This window comes from Triticum urartu, chromosome 1, assembly GCF_003073215.2.
Source record: "Triticum urartu cultivar G1812 chromosome 1, Tu2.1, whole genome shotgun sequence".
In the NCBI taxonomy this organism is placed as follows: Eukaryota; Viridiplantae; Streptophyta; class Magnoliopsida; order Poales; family Poaceae; genus Triticum; species Triticum urartu.
Window position 1 is genome coordinate 407,103,971 of NC_053022.1, and position 15,787 is coordinate 407,119,757.

The 15,787-nt window shown below is 48.4% G+C and overlaps 1 protein-coding gene across 1 annotated transcript in view; it reads left to right on the forward strand.

Moving 5' to 3' along the window:
- Positions 1-15,787, forward strand: part of LOC125532886 — a 111,406-nt gene that overhangs the window by 18,900 nt on the left and 76,719 nt on the right. The gene's annotated exons all lie outside the window — the stretch shown is intronic.

Genomic DNA, 15,787 nt, shown 5'->3' on the forward strand with positions numbered 1-15,787 from the left:
CCAATGCTTTAACAAAAATATTGGCCTTTGAAATACTCATCTTATCTGCAGCCGGTTTAAGAATGTAGAACTTGTCGGTTTGAGAATGTAAAACTGTGCCGGTTTAAGACTTGAACTTGCCGGTTTATCATTACCGGTTTATAAATATTGATGGCACCGGGTCATAATTGTAGTTAACATCAAGCTTGAAAATATACCTCTTATATGTGTATCACTTGTAGCCCCCAAGTCTTAAGAAGGTAACATAGCAACAGCTTAAGACTTGCTTCAATATGAATGTCACAATCTTGAAGAAATCCAGGTTGTTCATTTCAATCACCAGTCAGAACTGAGTATTCCACATATGTAGCCCCCAAGTGCCGGGTTTTCATGCTTGCAGCAACCTGGGACTTGAAATTGCTAACCTCCAAGGGTCGGGTTATTATGCAATAATGAGCAGAGACTTTGTAAATATGATCATGTAAACTTGAGCAGCAATATGTAGCCCCCAAGGGCCGGCTCAATAAGATAATATTGAGCTGGGACTTGATATATTCTTCAATGAAAATAACATCATATGATGTAACCCCCATCATGGGGCTTGAACCCACGTCCACAAGGTTAAGAGCCTTGTGCTTTACCAACTGAGTAGTGGATCCTTCAATAATAGATGAAAATCTGTGTACCTTGAACTGTTGACAGGAGCAATTGGTAGCCCCCAAGGGCCGGCTTATTACGATATGATGAGTCGGGTCTTCAATAAGTGAGCAAACAATGACTTTGCATTAGCCCCCAAGTGTCATGGTGCATGCTTGCAGCGACATGAGACTTGTGTATTTGATGTAATCCCAACTTGAATAATGTAGCCCCTAAGTGCCGGGTCGTAAGCCTGCAGCGACTCGGGACTATTCCTTCAATTGTAGAATAAATCATATCCATTGATAAAATAATAGCCATTGCGCTGAAGCGACTTTGAAAACCTTAATCATAATAGTGGTTATTGATAACCATAATAAAAATCCAGCCATGTTGGCTATTAAAGATTTGAATACCTTACGAGTTGATAAATAAATCCAGAGTTGAAATACTCGGCGGCTCTTGGCCGATGGCAACTTAATGCGCATTCATTGTAAGACGGAATTCTTATAACCCGGCGGGCGGGTCATAATGCCCAAACATATAGCCAGGGTTTATAACCAAGGCTGTAATTGAAGATAATCAAATATGACATAGATGATACCTGTGACATAGAATCACCTCGTTGGTTTAACCAACTTTTGTAGTGAGGGTGGTAACCCCAATCTTGAGTATTGAGAACTCCTTCCTTAATTTGCCGAATTATGATAATAAACCGCACCAGGATATAATAAACACCGGATTTTCCTTATAATACTAGCGACTTATTAGTCAAAACCAGACCAGGTTAATGAATGTCGGATTATAATTGATCATAATTAACCTCAACAAAGGCGAAAAAACTTGGCAAATAGAACTCAAAAAGAACATGCGAGGCTTTTTACGAGCTGCCAGGCTCCAAATCGAGGCTTTTCATGGGTTGCCAGGTCGCTGAGTTAAACCATTTAACAAAGCCTTTTAAGATGGGCCTCCAATTAACCAATCGTCGTTTTAACTTTCACAAATTTAGGGTCTGTATAAGATTGACTTGTCAAACGTTCGGCGGGTCATACCAGGATTACCTGGACATGAGTGGCTTACTTGATGAAGGCAGGTTAACCCGGGGTTTTAGGTGAATACACCAGGCTTCCAAGCCGTGGCTTGATAGCCAATTACAAGGGTCCTTTCAAACTCTTTGTTGCTTTGCACAAAGAGCCCCCAAGTAACTTTTTGAGCTGTGCTCAGTGGGTGCCCATGTTTGAGTTTGTGCTTTTTGCAACACTCTCTTTGGCCCCGAAGTGAATTCATGTTGGCCTTACGCCGATCAAGAGGTGTAGCTATGGTTCAGATATGACCAAGCCCCCTAGTGATATCCCTTTTGTGGTTTCAAACCGATCAAGAGGTGTAGCTATGGTTCAGATATGACCAAGCTCCCTAGTGATTTTTCTGGTGGCCTTGCGCCGATCAAGAGGTGTAGCTATAGTTCGAATACGACCAAGCCCCCAAGTGATCAATAATATGATAAGCCAATAAGGCATGATACCCATGTTTGAACTGCGCATCATGACAGCAGGTCCTCTTCGGCAACTTTTAATTTTTTGCAAGAGATAAATTCTTCTTGAACCGGGATTTTGAACCGGATATTGAGAGCTTCAAAGCTTTGCGGGAGATAGCTTTCCCTTGAGCCGGATTATAAACCGGAATCCTTCTTTTTAAGTCGGAAATTTTTCTGACGGCCTTTAAATATCCACCAATATGGTGGTTTAGGGTCCTGCATTAGATATCTTTGCAAGCCAGAATAATTGCTCTTTTTTTAAAGAAAGCAATATATGATATAAAAATATACTGAATGGATTTCACCTGATATGTCAGGCCAGTTAATATCCACCGCGGTGTTGATGATCACCATGGTGAAGCTTGAAATCAACCACGGCCGAGTTGGCCACGAGAGTAGACAGATGAGTCAGCCGCAGCGTTGTAAGCCAGCGTGGTCGGACAAAACAATTGCCGACGTGGCAAGCCGTGCAAACGGTGAGTCAATCGCAAGCATTGTCCCGGCGAGTTGATGTGTGCTCCACCCAGATTTTAACTGGGATATATAGAAGCCTAGCAGCGGAAAATCACACTTTCCAGGATGCCATGAGCTGTTAAATCTGCATGCACAAATAATACAAGTCACAGCAAAAAAAATTCTTGAAATATTTAATATCTGGATCAAACGGAAAAGGGTAAATAGCACCTGATTCATTTAGTCAGATGAACTTGGATGCTGATGCTGGACAATTGATCCGAAGATGACGGCATACCGCTGTAATTCATGGACGATTTATGCAAAATCATGGACAAAAACTTCTGTCGCACCGTATGTACTACTCCAGTTTTTTAGAAAACCGGACCACATAGGAGTACTTCTTGCGGTGCATTGCATGTAGTGTAGCTCTGTTTTTTATAACGCAGAACACCATCGGCCAGTCAATCACACCCGTTGACTAGACCGGCTTGCTAGCTTCCCATGCAATACTAGATTCCTTCTTTCTCAATCCTTGTGCCATTGTGTTCTTAGCGCAAGTAGCACTAGATTTTGTTTGTCTGGCCTCACAGCCATGAAACAAGCGGGGGCCGCGCCGTAATCAGTCGTTTGCCATGCGGTATGTGTCCCAGCGTAGCAGCACAGTCGTAGAGTAACACCAAGGTACGGGCCGACACGGCGGAGGCCATGGCGGATTGAAATGAACGCGGCGGCCGACTTCGAAATATATAGTGCGGCGGCGACTCAAGGGCACAGGAGTAGGCCGGCACCGGAGCGAAGCAGCAAGTAGGCACGGGTGGGTCGACGGCAGCAGGTCGCTTGGCGCGGGGCCAACGGAATCAGAAGGTGACCCGGCGGCGGTTCAAAGAATGGAGCAATGGCGTCAGCAGGTCCCAAGCCGGCGAATCAAAAGCACTGCGGCTTGGTGGCAACTAAACCGGCTCAACCCTCGGCTTGGTAAAAGCAGAACGCCAGCGGGTGCATCTTCAAGGCTGTGGTGACTCGGGGTGCAGCCATGACTGGTCGGGGCCGTGGTCTAGGGGCAAGGCGCACCGGCGGTTTACCGCAGCGGCTAAGGCATGCTACGAAGGCCAGTGGAGGTAGCGGCCTGGAGAAAACGGCTCGGCGTGGCGCGGTAAGCCAGTCGATGAGATAGAGGCCACTCGGAAGCACGCGATTCCCGGCAGAAGGGGCACCGGCGGTTTATCACAGCTCAGGGATGCGGAGCTCGACGCAGGACGAACCTGTCTGGAAGGAAGGAGAAGCGGCTCATCACGGCGGGTCAGGGCAGCCCCATCGGTGGCGGCGACTCGGCAAAGGAGCGAGGCGCCGGGCGGTTTGTATTTTGCAACAGATGTCGGGTTGCCCGGCACATCAACGGTGGCGATTTGAGGCAGCTGGGGGTCACGGCGGGTCGATGTGGCGGAGGGCCAGCGATGTTGATTTGCCGGCCAGGCCGTGGCCACTTAAGGTAGAGGTTGAAGCGGCTCTCCGCAGCGGCTCGTTGGCAGGTTGACGAGGCAGTGGTGACTAGAAGCGTGGTCTCGAGGCGCTTTGGCGGGTCAACCGATGTACGGGAGGCGGAGCCGGCGATCGGTGCAGGCGGCGCGGGAAACAGTCAGGACCGCCGGCGCCGAGCGGCTTGAAGTGCGGTTTTGACTGCGGGGCCGGCTTGCAGCAGGGGTCGAAACGACGACGCAGCGCAGCTGGCTGTCGACCCTCGGCGGCGCATGCGCGTGGAGAAACGCCAGGAAGCAGAGTCAACCTGGAAACAAAGGCCGAGCAAGGATGGAGTCTGACGAGGCAAAGACCGGCAGCGCATGCTTCAGGGCGGCGACTCGGCCACGAAGAAGACGGAGCACGACCAAAGGCGGTTTGGACGCAGGTCGTAGCTGGTTACGGTGAAGACCACCACGGCTTGGCCGACGGCAGGCGATTTAGAGCCAAAAAACAGAGACCGGCTGACTTGGGGGCGGTTTGAGGCGCAGGCGTGTGGCAGATCAGCAACGCCGGCGGTAGAAACATGCAATATCTCGGCGCGGAGGCCGGTTCAACCCACTCGAGGCGAAGCGGCATCTCGGCACGGGGATAGTCGGCGGCGTCCGGCAACTCAGCGTGCGGCTGAACCGGCCGCAGCAGCGAGACCCAGCAGGGGCACCCCCATTCGATCCGAGGAGGAGCCACCCGGCAATTCAAGAGACGGGCGCGCGGCCAGCGAGCCCGGGTCCGGATCAAACTCGAGCAGTCGTCAGAGGTGTGCTGCAGTAGCGAGGCAAACCGGTAGGTGGACTCCAAGACGTCGGGTTAAAGGCAGCTGCGATGGTGACTCGGTCAGGCAGGGCCTGAGTTGTTCTCCAGGTCAAAAGTGCAGACTGGTGGCGGTTTGACGACGGGCGGCTACCGAGGCCAAATCCTATCCGCTGTAATCTCCCTTGATGGATCCCCTTTCTTTGATAACCACGGAAAAACTCACGTCAATCTTTCCTTCTGGTATTTTTCCTTGTACACATGCAGCAATCAGAATTTTGACAAGAATAAAGATCGATTTGTCCTCAACTGATGTAGCCGGAGATGCACTGGTATCCGTAATCTTTGGATGTGATAAAACAGTGCTCTAGTCTGTATTTTTGAATGGACAACCCAATTAGTACTTGGCCTCATGCCTTTAGCCGGGTGATTTGATCGGTAGCGTGAGCCCGGTTTAACCCGGGGCTATTTAGCGACTCAGAGGCGGAGGTGGGCCGAGGCAGCCAGTGATCCGAGGCCGCACTCGCGGTCGCAAACTGACGGTCGCGGCGGAGGCAAGCCACCGGCTCGATGCAAGACACGGGCAGGTGAACGGGGGAGCCCGGGTCCAAGGACAACTCACCCCCGGATTGTGGCCTCTTTTTTTTTTAAACCGGACAAATAGTAGTTGATCTACTCCAATTAGTCTCAACCTAGTGCCAGCAGCAGCCATCGATCCATTGGTTTGACTGATCGTCAACTACGCGTGAGGCGGCAACAAAACCCTAGCTTTTCACCGGGTTATCCTCGAGACCTGGCAGTTTCAACTTGATAAACTCAGAGTTAATATGAATCTTTCCGTGCGAACTTTCCTTGATCCAGATATTCGCGAACTTCTTGATCCTTTGAAGTGATCCCTCTAAGAACTCAACAGCACCGTACGCGGGCCCCACGGTGGGCGGCAACTGTCGTGAAATTATCACGTCAGATGTCCTTAGTGTGACGACTTAGTCGCGAGGCCAACGCATCTATGTGGTAGCTTGAGAGGGGTTGAGCGGAATCGAGAGACGCAACACAAGACAAGGGTTTAGACAGCTTCGGGCCCCGGGAAATATCATCCGGTAACAACCCTACATGCTGTTTGAGGCTAGATCTCATTATCATCACGAGAGAGTCGTCGTAAATCGGCTCCCCTCTAGTTGTGTCTAGCCCTAGAGATTGTTTCTTGCCTCCCCCCCTTTGAGGAGCCCTGCCCCTCCTTATATATGTTGAAGGGGCGGATTACATGTGGAGTCCAACTCGGACTTTAACTTAAACTATTTTGACTTTCCTTCCTGGGCTTCTTAACGTCTGCCGGTTTAACATTGTTCTGCCGGTTTAACATTGTCTGCCGGTTTAACATTGTCTGCCTTAGACATCTGTCTTGACTCTCTGTCTTAACTCTCCGCCGGTTTACAACTCCAGCTGGGTCATACCGCGGAGTATATCCCCGACAGTCCCGGGCCATGGTAAGGCGACACCCGTGGGAATACCATGCGTGAGGCCGCAAAGTGATATGAGGTGTTATCGGCTAGATCGATGTGACTTGGAATCGGGGTCCTGACACAGTAGTGGAGCCCAGTTGGGACGATCGGGGATCTAGAATTTGGGGTTGTCTTTCTTTATTTTGGTTCCGTAGTTGGACCTTTGAGTGTATGTGAATGATGTATGAATTATTTATGTATTTGTGTGAAGTGGCGATTGTAAGCCAACTCTTTATCCTTTTCTTATTCAGTACATGGGATTGTGTGAAGATTACCCCTCTTATGACAAAAGTACCATGCGGCTATGCCTCTAAGTCGTGCCCCGACACGTGGGAGATATAGCCACATTGTGGATGTTACAAAATTGGAATCGATTGAAATTGGAGTTTCACCAAAAAAATTATCCTATGCATCTAGTTCATCGTGATCGGAATTACACACACACACACACACACATATATATATAGCCGGTCTATTCTGATAATATTATCAGAATAGTTATTCTGATAACACTTCTGCACTGCACGCTCAATGCAAGTGTACGTCATTGTTTGAATCAAGTGTGCTGCAGTACTCACACGAGTGAACTTCGTGTCGAAAAAAACTGCACGCAGTGTTTTTCTGGTACTGTTTTCGCTCTAATTTTTGAATCGTTTATCGGAACGAGGCATATAATATACCGATGAAAAGTTATTGATTAGGCGCAACTTAGTCATATTGAACACTTTTCGAGATTCGTCTCGGTTTAAGAGCAGTTTCAAAAATGGTGCGGCGGATGACGAGTGGCAGCGAGCGTATTTTCGTGATTTTTTCTAAACTGCTCATCGGAATAAGGCAAATGATATGCCGTTTGAAAGATATCGTCGAGGCGCATCTTTTTCATATCTATTATTTTCTCAAACTCGTTACGGTTCAAGAGCAGTTTCAAATTTACTAAATCACGGAATTCTGTTTTTTGAAATGTTTGTAATTTTCAGTACTGTTTTTGCTCTAGTTTTTTATCCTTTTGTCGAAACGAGGCGTGTAATATGTCGTTGGAAAGCTATGGACAAGGCGCAACTTTCATATGTATAAATGGTTTTGAGATTTCTTACAGTTTTAAGTTACTTTTGAAAATCGTGCGGCTGACGACGAGTGGTAGCGGCCGTTTTTTGCGAAATTTTTACAAACGGATTGTCGAAATGATTCAAATGTTATGCCGTTGGAAAGATATCGATGAGGCACAACTTTTTCATGTAGAACACTCTCTCTAATTCCTTACGGTTTAAGAGTAGTTTTAAAATTGCCAAAATGCAGACACTTTGTTTTTCACGACATCCAAATCGATGAGTGAACTTCATCCGACAGAAAACCACACTGCTTCAGACTGAAATCTACACTGCAACTTGAGTAGATGAAACTGCATTCTTATTACTTTTTGCTAATTTTTTTTCTTTTTATATTTTATCTCAGCTGCCAGGCCGAGTGTAGTGAACGGCACGCGAGGACGAAGTGCACGGCAAGTGCCGATGCATATTTTGCTAACATTTTCTTTTATAGTTTCTTCTCAACTGCTTGGCCGAATGTAGTGAACCGCACGGAGGACGAAGTGTACTGCAAGTGTCGACGCAATTCACATTTTTTGAACACACGACGCCGCACAAGAATGAGTGCAGTTTGCATCCGAAGATGTGAACCACGCCTCAAATAAAAAACAATCTGCATGCATTTTTTCATCATTTTCTGACTTTTTCAAGTCATCTAGACTACACGGTCCATTTTTTACAAAGAAAACCACCAAGGTTTTTTAACACTGAAAACCGCATCATGCTTTCAACAAACTCTTTTTAGAAAACAGGTCAAAAAATAAAATACAACAAATAACTTCAAACACGAGCCACGTGAGCCGCAAGGTGCACCAACAGACTGTATCTATTTTACATACCTTTACATTTTTTTCTCGCACATTCAAGAAAAAAGTGAAAATAAATAAAATGATTTTCTTTCTTCTGTAGGTCCCCGGTGACTGCATGTTCACGCCCGCACGACGGCCAAACCTTCACGCACCCAAGGAGAAGAAAACCTCGAGGCGCACTGCAGCACCGGGGGTAGCGAACCCCATCGAGAAGTGGAGCGAACTGCACCCGCGAGGGCACACGGCCTTTGTCCTTGCAGTCGGCCGGGAGCAGCTCGCCGTCGAACGCCCCTTTTGATGCCTTCCCTTCCATGAATTGCACAAACAGAATAACAGTAAAAGAAAACAAAAGAGTGTGTGCGCTTGACGTGGGGCTGATAATACAGATTATCTAAGAAGAGTGTGCTTAGTCTAAACAAAACAAAAGAGTGTAGTTTAGCCACGAACAAGTTGGCCCATGCTTCACAAGTCCAAGGGGCTAGCAGCTTAGCAATGCATGCACGTAACCTTTATACAGGCTTGGGTTCCACATCTTTTGTGAGAATTTATTTGAATCGTTGATGTTGCTGTAACTGAATCCAATCTCCGAAACTGAGCAACTACCTATCGTGTTCATGTTTAGTCTGAACTCCCATCCCCTTCTCAGGTGACAACACTACCAAGTCTGAAGAACTCCTTGTATTATTACCTCTTTTCTATCAACAAGATGCAATCGGTTCCATATGTTCCTAGTCTAGCTGCAGAAAACATAGGCATAAAAATGATGGATGGCGTCAATAGAGTATGTGAGCATCAAATCTAAAAAACTGAAGATGATAACTCAGGCAAGAAACAAAACAGGGAGATGTCCAAGGAGCTCATCGGGGACCAAGCTTTTGATGCCATTGTTGTCGAATACAACAGCAAACTGCACGGACAAGAGCACCGAGCTGCACCACTCAGACACGGGCGCGGCCTTGTACTGCTTTCCCACGCCGCCGGAACCGCGTGCAATGAGGTAGCGAGCTGCATGTTCCGCGGACACCGGACTGCACCACTAGGACGCAGGCGTGGCCATGTACTGCTTGTCGGCACAGCCAGAATCGCGCACCATGACCAGCGAGCTGCACGGCTACGTCGCTGCCTGACGTCCTATTTTTTTGCACGCCTTGCCGGTGTTGTTCCCCAGTAGTTAACTGCACTACACTACAGACTTCACTGCAAAACTGAAGATTCTATGGTTGCTAATGGTTCTAAACTTCTCAAGTGCCTCCATACTTCAGCGACGACCCAACCGAGCTGCAACCGAGAGAACCTGCACTTGTGGCCATGATGTGGAAACAAAACTGAACAAACACTAGGTGGAGGCGCAGTTCCATCGAGGCAGAGTAGAGCTGCACGCCGCGCGGGGGACGAGCTGCACGCCTGCGAGAAACGAACAGCAGAACGCGTGACCAAGTGTCGGGGGCGCACTGCACTGCATGCCAGATCCGTGAGCACTCCACGCCAGCAGCGCGGGCACTGCACTAGATGGAGGAGCGCATAACAGCACGCACTGGATCCAGCAGCAGGGAGGCTCGGGAGGGGAGGGAGGGGCGTCGGCCGCCTGTCAGTAGGAGAAAGGTGCGGGGGCAGCCGATCCATGGGGGTCGGGGCCGACCACAGCGGCGCAGCAGGGAGGTCGTGGCCGAGCCATGGCGGGACGGCCGGATCTCGCCGGATCCGGCAGGGCAGCGGCGGTTGGAGGTAGCCGGGTCACCCGAGCGGCCGGATCTCACCGGATTCGGCAGGGCGGCGACAGTTGGAGGTAGCCGGGTCGCCTTGGGTGGTGATGAACAGAGCGGCGGCGGCGCGCAGGTTGGTGTGGACGGCGGCACGCGCAGATGCTGGTGGTTGAGCGGCGGCGCTGGTTGCGCTAGGTGTTGGAGGTGGCTGGGTCGGACGGCGGCAAGGCGCTTGGCGGCCCCGGCGGCAGAAGGCAGTGGAGGTCGGGGGTGGGGCGGGAGGAGGGGGGGGGGGGGGGGGGGGGGGCGACAGAAGGTCGTGGGGAGTGAGAGGAACCGAGGAAGAAGGCGGCTAGGTGGGGACTTTTTTCTGGTAGATGGAGTTCGGTTAAGGGTGGGCGGTCGTTTTCCTAGTAGTTTTCGCAGTGCGAAGGGTGTTAGCAAAATAAGCTCGGTGTTATTAGAATAAGGTCTTAAGAGGTGTTATCATAATAGACCTAATATATATATATATATATATATATATATATATATATATATATATATATATATATATATATATATATTTGGTCTCGTGAAGGAGAAAGTATCGCTCTGCCTTGCGAAGGCTTAAATTAATGTTATATTCATGCCTCAATTATGAGCTCTCAAGAAAATTATTATCCAGAATTTTTATACTCGGTTTTCTTGTAATTGTGATGCCCAGGTCATGATACAGTAAACTCTACTAATTATTCCACGTCACCAAAAACACTGTTGTTAATCTCACGTTAATTCAACTCCGTTTGAATTCAAAATTCAAAATCAAGTCAAACGGCAAAAGTTTTCAAACATTCAAACTAAAATGTTCAATGTGTGGCAAATACTCTCTGGTTATTTGTCATGTTGAAACCAATATTTTATAATGTGTTTTTGATGCCCCAAAATAAATGAAACAGGGGCTAAATAATTATTTAAATGATTAGAAGAATAAAAAACAATTACAACTATTTTATTTTATGTGCCAAATTATTGTGGCAGTGGAATAATTACTAATGTTGATTTAGGGGCTAGTGTTTTATTTTATAAAACTAAAAATAAAATAAACTAAATAGAAAACAGGAAGGTTTTAAAAGAAAAGGAAAATACAAAAGAAAATAAATTAGCAGGGCAAAGCCCCTGGCCCAATTGGGCTAAAGCCCACCTACACGCTACTTAACCCACCCCACACCCCAGCCCAAAAACAAAAACAAAACACCACCAACACTACAGGAACACATCCCCCGAACCTCTCTCTCCCTCACCCGTTTGGGTCCGGGGGGAGCCCGCGCCCGTCGCTCCCACATCGCCGCCCGGCGCGCCGACGCCGCTGCTGCACCACCGTCACCGGACGCCACCGCCCGTCCTCACCTTCCTCCACCACGCCGGACCGCCATCCTCTGTCGGCCACCTCGCGACGCCGACCGTCGCCTCACGTGACGCCGCCCACCGGCCACCCACCTCGCCGCCTCCCTGCGCTCTCCGTCGAACCCCTTGTGAGCCCTCCATCGATTCCCCACTGCCCCGACCGAGTCCACCGCCGTAGGACGTCATAGTTGTCGCCGCCTTGGCGCTCCCCTGTGCCCCCCTCACGCGGCCTCCTAGTCGCGGCTCCCTAGAGCAGCCCGTGCCTAGCCCGCTTGTGGCCTCGCCACTGCCGCCGCGCGCCCACCATTCCCCCGCGCCCGCGCCCGCGCATGCAGTGTCGCACCCTGGCCACCCCTTGACCTCGCCGCGTCCCGTTTCCCCCTTGGCACGCTCGCCGTCGGCGCCCGTCGCCGCACCTGGGACCCCTGGCCACGCCTTGCTCGCTGATGTCTACTACACAACCTTCTTGTTGTAGAAGTTGTTGGGCCTCCAAGTGTAGAGGTTTCTATGATAGTAGCAAATTTCCCTCAAGTGGATGACCTAAGGTTTATCAATCCGTGGGAGGCGTAGGATGAAGATCGTCTCTCTCAAACAACCCTACAACCAAATACCAAAGAGTCTCTTGTGTCCCCAACACACCCAATACAATAGTAAATTGTATAGGTGCACTAGTTCGGCGAAGAGATGGTGATACAAGTGCAATATGGATGGTAGATATAGGTTTTTGTAATCTGAAAATATAAAAACAACAAGGTAGAAAGTGGTAAAAGTGAGCGTAAACGGTATTGCAATGGTAGGAAACAGGGCCTAGGGTTCATACTTTCACTAGTGCAAGTTCTCTCAACAATAATAACATAATTGGATCATATGACTATCCCTCAACATGCAACAAAGAGTCACTCCAATGTCACTAATAGCGGAGAACAAACGAAGAGATTATTGTAGGGTACGAAACCACCTCAAAGTTATTCTTTCTGATCGATCTATTCAAGAGTCCGTAGTAAAATAACACGAGGCTATTCTTTCCGTTCAATCTATCCTAGAGTTCATACTAGAATAACTCCTTAGGACACATATCAACCAAAACCCTAATGTCACCTAGATACTCCAACGTCACCTCAAGTATCCATGGGTATGATTATATGATATGCATCACCCAATCTCAGATTCATCTATTCAACCAACACAAAGAACTTCAAAGAGTGCCCCAAAGTTTCTACCGGAGAGTCAAGACAAAAACGTGCGCCAACCCCTATGCATAAGTTCACAAGGTCACGGAACTCGCAAGTTGATCACCAAAACATACATCAAGTGGATCACGTGAATATCCCATTGTCACCACAGATAAACACATGCAAGACATACATCAAGTGTTCTCAAATCCTTGAAGACTCAATTTGATAAGATAACTTCAAAGGGAAAACTCAATCCCTTACAAGAGAGTAGAGGGGGAGAAACATCATAAGATCCAACTATAATAGCAAAGCTCGTTGTCGGTGTCAAAACCGGCGGATCTCGGGTAGGGGGTCCCGAACTGTGCGTCTAGGCCGGATGGTAACAGGAGGCAAGGGACACGAAGTTTACCCAGGTTCGGGCCCTCTCGATGGAGGTAAAACCCTACGTCCTGCTTGATTAATATTGATGATATGGGTAGTACAAGAGTAGATCTACCACGAGATCGGAGAGGCTAAACCCTAGAAGCTAGCATATGGTATGATTATTGTTGTGTATGTTATCCTACGGACTAAAACCCTCCGGTTTATATAGACACTGGAGAGGGTTAGGGTTACACAAAGTCGGTTACAATGGTAGGAGATCTACATATCCGTATCGCCAAGCTTGCCTTCCACGCCAAGGAAAGTCCCTTCCGGACACGGGACGAAGTCTTCAATCTTGTATCTTCATAGTCTAGGAGTCCGGCCGAAGGTATAGTCCGGCTATCTGAACACCCCCTAATCCAGGACTCCCTTAGTAGCCCCTGAACCAGGCTTCAATGACGACGAGTCCGGCGCGCAGATTGTCTTCGGCATTGCAAGGCGGGTTCCTCCTCCAAGTACTTCATAAAAGATTTTGAACACAAAGATAGTGTCCGGCTCTGCAAAATAAGTTTCCACATATTGCCATAGAGAGAATAATATTTACACAAATCTAATCTGCTGACGTATTCCGTAGTGTGACACACCACGGCCAAGCCTTTATCCGAGTCGTTTTATTATCCCACCTCAGCGCGTCATGCGAGGCGGTTTCCTTGGCACGTCTCGTTAAAGCAGAGATAGTGTCCCCTTATTCCGGGATTCTCATTAATACGGGCGTGGGTAACCCAACCGCTTCTAGGACTCCTAGATTATAGGCAAGTCCAAACGAACACGGAGAGGACGCTTGATATTCACCCTCTTTATAAAGGGACAAGGCTTTTATTTTTCCCTCCCGTGCTCAATCGAATCCTCCCCCCACCTCAAGCTCAAACGCTCAAAGATCAGGTCAGGTGCTCCGGACCATCAGTCATGTCCGGATCTAGCCTTCAAGGCCGATGGGTGCCTTCCTCCGTCACAGAGGAAGACATCAAAATGTTGAGGGAGGCCAGATATCTGATCGCCGAGATCTTGCATCGGCTGCCTCCCCGAGGGCAGGCCGTCCCACCCCCTAACCCAACAAAAACGTCGTGTTCATTTCCCACTTCCTCCGAGGTCTAGGCCTTGCTCTGGATCCTTTCGTCAGGTGTTTGATGTTTTATTACGGGCTAGACTTCCATGATCTAGCTCCGGACTGCTTTCTTCATATCACGACATTCATTGTCGTGTGCGAGGCCTTCCTCCGGGTTACCCCTCACTTTGGCCTATGGCTCAAGACCTTTGAAGTAAAGCCGAAGATGATCGAGGGGCAACATGCAGCGTGTGGAGGTGCCTCAATACGCAAGATGACGAGAGCTCCGTGGCCCAAAGGTTCCATCCCAGAGGTGTCTGAATTGTGGCAACAGGAGTGGTTCTACATCACGGCTCCTAGAAGTGCCAAGTGGGCGGCCGCCCCTGTTTTCCGCTCGGGCTCTCCACCACAACTGATGTCATCAGCAGAGGTCTGAGCTGGGGTCCAGCCAAGGACGTGCCTATACTACAAAGCCGCATTCGAGATCTCTTCAATGGAGATTTCAGTTTGGTTGCGGTAATACAAGTTATGCTGGTTCGTCAAGTCCAGCCTTGCAAACGCCGGCCTCTTTGCCTGTGGGAGTTCAATCCCGAGGGACCGCGTCTCATTCAAAATTTTCTCGGCCTGACGCATGAGGAGATGTTGAAAGTGCAACTATCCCTAGGTGGTTTTGGTAATTCATAACAACATATAGCTCATTGAGCTAATGCTATTCCAAGATGATTATTTCAGGAAAGCTCAATGATTGGCATGGCATGGATGTGAAAGTGGAACCCTCAAAATGCTAAGGAAAAAGGATTGGCTCAAGCTCAAAAGCTCAAGACTCTTCATTTTATATTTTAGTGATCCAAGATCACATTGAGTCTTTAGGAAAAGCCAATACTATCAAGGAGGGATGAGGTGTTGCATAATGAGCCTCTTGCTTCATGTGCTTAGTGATATGCTCCAAAAACCCTCAACTACTTTCCCATATCCACATATAACCTAAACCCTAAGCCAAACTCGGTCCTACCGATTCTTCCTATCCGGCGCCACCGAGTTTCACTTGTCATTAGCCACTGCCAAACCCTAGCAATTCGGTTCTACCGATAGGGATCTCGGTCTCACCGAGATGGGATTGCAAACTCTCTGTTTCCCTTTCGTAACTTTTCGGTCTCACCGAAAGAGCGAATCGGTCCCACCGAGATTGCAATGTAAATTCAGTGTTTCCCCTTTGTAACTTTTCGGTCTCACCGAAAGAGCAAATCGGTCCCACCGAGTTTTCCTGACCAACTCTCTGGTTAGCTAATTACCAAATTCGGTCTCACCGAGTTTGTGTAATCGGTCTCACCGAGATTACGTTATGCCCCAACCCTAACCATATCGGTCCTACCGAGTTGCATGTCAGTCCTACCGAAAATCTCTAACGGTCACTAGGTTTACATTTTCGGTCCGACCGAGTTTGTTGATTCGGTCCCACCGAGATTGGAAAACTGTGTAACGGTTGGATTTTGTGTGGAGGCTATATATACCCCTCCACCTCCTCTTCATTCGAAGATAGAGCCATCAGAACACATACACCATTCCAACTCGTATGTTCTGAGAGAGAACCACCTACTCATGTGTTGAGACCAAGATATTCCATTCCTACCATATGAATCTTGATCTCTAGCCTTCCCAAGTTGCTTTCCACTCAAATCTTCTTTCCACCAAATCCAAATCCTATGAGAGAGAGTTGAGTGTTGGGGAGACTATCATTTGAAGCACAAGAGCAAGGAGTTCATTACCTACACACCATTTGTTACTTCTT